This window comes from Charadrius vociferus, unplaced genomic scaffold (assembly GCF_000708025.1).
Source record: "Charadrius vociferus isolate BGI_N301 unplaced genomic scaffold, ASM70802v2 scaffold2, whole genome shotgun sequence".
Lineage (NCBI taxonomy): Eukaryota > Metazoa > Chordata > Aves > Charadriiformes > Charadriidae > Charadrius > Charadrius vociferus.
In genome coordinates this window covers 8,087,927-8,092,216 of record NW_009647595.1, presented here as the reverse complement: position 1 = coordinate 8,092,216, position 4,290 = coordinate 8,087,927, and the positions used below count along the sequence as shown (strand labels likewise).

Genomic DNA, 4,290 nt, shown 5'->3' with positions numbered 1-4,290 from the left:
CAACCTCTCGTTAAATCACAAACTGTCACTCTAGCATCAAGCATGCAGTTTCACCAGGAGCTTGAACAATGCTGAAAATTGTACTCATTTGGTTAACATCCGTATTTTGTTAATTTCAAAATTCACTCATATAAGAATTTATGCTTTCCTAAATTTATTCCTTTGAAATTGAGGTCTTGACATTTGCCATTTTGGATAATGTGATTCTCAAATGTTTCTGAACAGTTTTGTTTACTATTTATTTGTCGTTTGGATATTTTAAGTACTATCAGTTTTCTAAACCATAACATGCTTTTATTACACACATATCTTGCTAGTCTCTTTGTGGATGATCAGTGCCTTAGAAAACATAAATACGTCAAAGAGTCTCTGGACATATTCAAAACTACTGCCTACCTATAAAGTCATACTTAAATCACACTTACATCAGCAAAGTGAATATTATCTCTTCATATTGTGATTGAGAGCTGCTGTTATTCCAGTATTAATTTTATATTTCACCTATGTTTCCCCTACCTTGATATTTTACCTACACCTACATATTTTACCTAGCCTGAGGGTCTGGAGACTGTTTCATCTCAGAATGTCACAATACACAGATATTTGTGAGACCTGAGGAGAGAGAAGCTCAATACAATAACTGAGTTGATGCTCTGAGCTTTGCCTTGGTTTGGTTAAAAACTACTTGTGTATCATCTGGGACACAGAGACATATGCATGAATGGAATGCTGCATGGTCTAGTATCTTCGTTGTCACTGGATGCAAAACTTGCAGCTTTGCAGGAAAGGACGAGGGAGTCTTGGTGGACACCAAGGTGAACATGAGCTGGCAATGTTCTCTTCTGCCAAAGAGGATTAACTGTACCCTAGGCTGCATTAGGTGTGTTACCGGCAGGCTGAGGGAGGCAATCTTTTCCCTCTTTTCAGCATTGGTGAGACACACTTGAAGTACTGTATCCAGTGCCGGGCTTTCCAGTACAAGAGAGATGTGGACATACTGGAGAGAGTCTATCGAAAGGCCACAAAGATGATTAAGGGACTGGAGTATCTCTCCTATGAGGAAACACTGAGAGAGCTGGGGCTGTTCAGCCTAGAGAAGAGAAGGCTTGAGGGCATCTTATCAATATACAAAAATACCTGAAGGAAAGGTGCAGAGAGGACAGAGCCAGGCTATTTTCAGTGGTGCCCAGTGACAGGACCAGAGGCAATGGGCACAGACTGAAACACAGGAGGTTCCCTCTGAACATCAGAAAACACTGTTTTACTGTAAGGGTGGCTGAGCACTGGCACAGGTTGCCCAGGGAGGTGATAGAGTCTCCATCCCAGGAGATATTCAAAAGCTATCTGGACATGGTCTTGGGCAACCAGCTCTAAGTGGCCCTGCTTGAGTGTGGGGTTAGACCAGATGACATCCAGACATCCCTTCCAACCTCAACTATTCTGTGAGTCTGTGATCCTGTGAACTCCATGGATTTACTGACCAAAGATGTATTTGTGCTGCTTCACATCAATAACACATAGCAGGAACAAACCTATTCTTCTTTGTTCTATATTACAGTCACAGAATCTGTTTCCTTCCCTCAGGACTGAATTAGAGTGCACAAACTATATTTTTGGGATACATACCCTTTTCAGATGTTCTCTATCCATACACATTTAATTGGTACTAATGGGATGTAATCTAGGAAGCAAAATATAATAAATAAAGGTTAGCAACAACTGGAAAGCCAATAGATATTTTTCTTCAAGAGCATTATGGCTGAGTTTATCAACAATGTTTGAGAATACTAATTTGAAATAATCAACTTAATATGAATGCCTTTTAGTGAGATAATAGGAAGAGCAGAGTTCATGCACCTTCCTTCAGGCTGTATCAGTGATAAGAGAAGCCTAATTACTATATTAGACTATATTTAACCCTTTGTTTCCTGATAAACAGTTGTTATAAAAATAAAATTATTTGCAACTAGATAAATGGCCTAGCATATTCCTTAGGTAACAGAAATATTTAAAATGCTATTAACCTAAAAATAGTCTCCTATAATATGCTTCTTGCAATACTAACCTGAAACGATCTCTCTCTTCTTGGTAACAGAACAGAAAGCTAACTGAATTCAGTAAGTGTTTTTCACTTGCTTTAGTGAGTTTCTGATCAGATTACTAAACCTTTCACCATTTATCTTCCAGGCTGTTCATAGTTCCCTAGTGTTCCTTTAAAATGAAAAACAAAACCTCTTTCCTTGCCTTTCTGATGACCTTGACATACCACAGATGTTGGAGATAGTAAATTCCACATGAAGCAAAAGAAAGCAAATCATTTTCACCTTCTCTTCTGGAAACATTTTTCTTAAATGTACTGTTTACTGCACAGCAAATCACTGCAGACTGGGTGCTTTTCTAAGGCAGCGTCTACCAATGTTTTTTGGAAGGTGATCAAAACAAACTGAAGGACGCAATGCTCAGTGCAATGATATAGGGACACTTTTAAAGTTGAGTGTTTATACTGTAATAATTACCTGTACAGAGATTTTGCACGAGTAAGGAGTTCATAGTGACTGCATTGTACATGCTTCATTTTCTGAGAAAAATATTTGTGATATGAAGCTTTTCAAACTTTAAACCTCTATACTCTGGCAGTGTCATCTTTGCAGATGATGCAGGAAAGTTAAAAACCGAGAGTTTCTCTAATAGGCTTGGACCAAAATTGGCATATTAAATCAGTGATTTTGTAAAGTGTCGTCAGTAGATTTCACCAGTAGCATTTTAAGTCATGTCTGAGAAACAGCATCAAAAAACAGTGTTATTAGCAAGCAGTTCTCAGGGTTCTGAGACATTGTGTGTCATGTTTTAAAACTTCATTTTCCTTATTTTAGTGAATCAGAGAAAAAAATGTGGACTTTTTGATTAGTTCTTTATTATATAAGCAGTCATTAATGAATTCCAACAGCTTTTTATTGCCTAGGCACTCAAAAGAATCTAGAAACTTAAAGATCAATGAGAGTTAGATTCCTAAATTGATTTAAAAATAGGGGCGGTATATATTATGCATGTCAGTGTAAAGGTTATTTGATAGAATTTCATTATGTAGTTCTCACTTATCCAGGTATGGTAAATGCAGTAATATTTCATTACCGTCAAAGGCATGTGGAGACATATAGCTGTGGAACTCTAGAAATCTATTCATCCTTCAGAATGAATGTGTTTCAGGGAAATTCTATTCCTCAGTGGAATTCCTGTTGTAGAAGAAAGCCGGTATAGGAAAAATATGGACTGAAATGATGACTCAGCTTAAAAACATTGTTTTCACGTATTCATTCTGTTTTCTCAAATATATTCCAGATTCTATGTAACACATGCATTTCTAGAATTCTCTGATAATGATCATAAAAGAGCTCTCCTTTCTGTTTTTTGATTAATGCAAATATTAGCAATAGTTTCATAGAATCACTTTCAGAAATCTTCTTTATATTCATTTAGTCCATCTTCCTCTGTATCACAGGCTTTAAATTTCATACAGTTATCTTCCTACTGAGCCCAAAGTTTTATATTTTGCTACAGTTGAAGCTATGGTAGTTCTGTTTTCCAGAACAGTTATCCTCACTTGATCAATGTCACTAGGAAATGGACAGTCGATGAAGCTCACATACCATTGTTGCATATGGAGTTGTGTTTCAAAACCAAGAAAAATTAGAGTATCACTTAATTTTTTTTCTTGACCAGAGGTAGGAGGGCATCTTTTGTGCAAAAGAGCTGCCAGGTCAAACAATCTTTGATAATTGATAATGAATGTTGTAGAAGGCAAATCTTATCCCTTCCCTAAGTTCCAGGATCGCTTCTTGTCAAGAAAGCCTTTACTGTTGATTGCAGAATCAGCAAATTACCTCACTATCCTTGATGATGTGCTCTGAGGGCAAAATAAGGAACATTAGTCTCAAGGGGATGAACGGAATGAATTATTGTTATAAGAACACTAGAGGGCCCCCTGAGAAGAGAGGGAAGCCCAAAGAAACAAATTTTCTTTCACCAGAGTATATACAGAATCAGAGGGGATCAGCCCCTTGACAATGAATTTCAGAAAATGTATGACAGAAGCTACAGAATCTGTTTTATTTCTTGCAGATTTTAGAAAGGAGACTTTAAATTTACTGGTGTCTGGAACAGACTACTTTCAAATAAATTGTACTAGGAAATAGTCAATAAATTTAACCATTTTGTAGAGTTCCTGTTGTTCTCCTTCCTTGTAAATACTTAAGGGGTCTCTCTGCCATGATGTTGTTAAGAAGGGAAAGA

General features: G+C 37.0%; 1 protein-coding gene across 1 annotated transcript in view; it reads left to right on the top strand.

Moving 5' to 3' along the window:
* Positions 1 to 4,290, top strand: part of LRRC6 (leucine rich repeat containing 6) — a 40,461-nt gene that overhangs the window by 21,680 nt on the left and 14,491 nt on the right. The window lies entirely within an intron of this gene.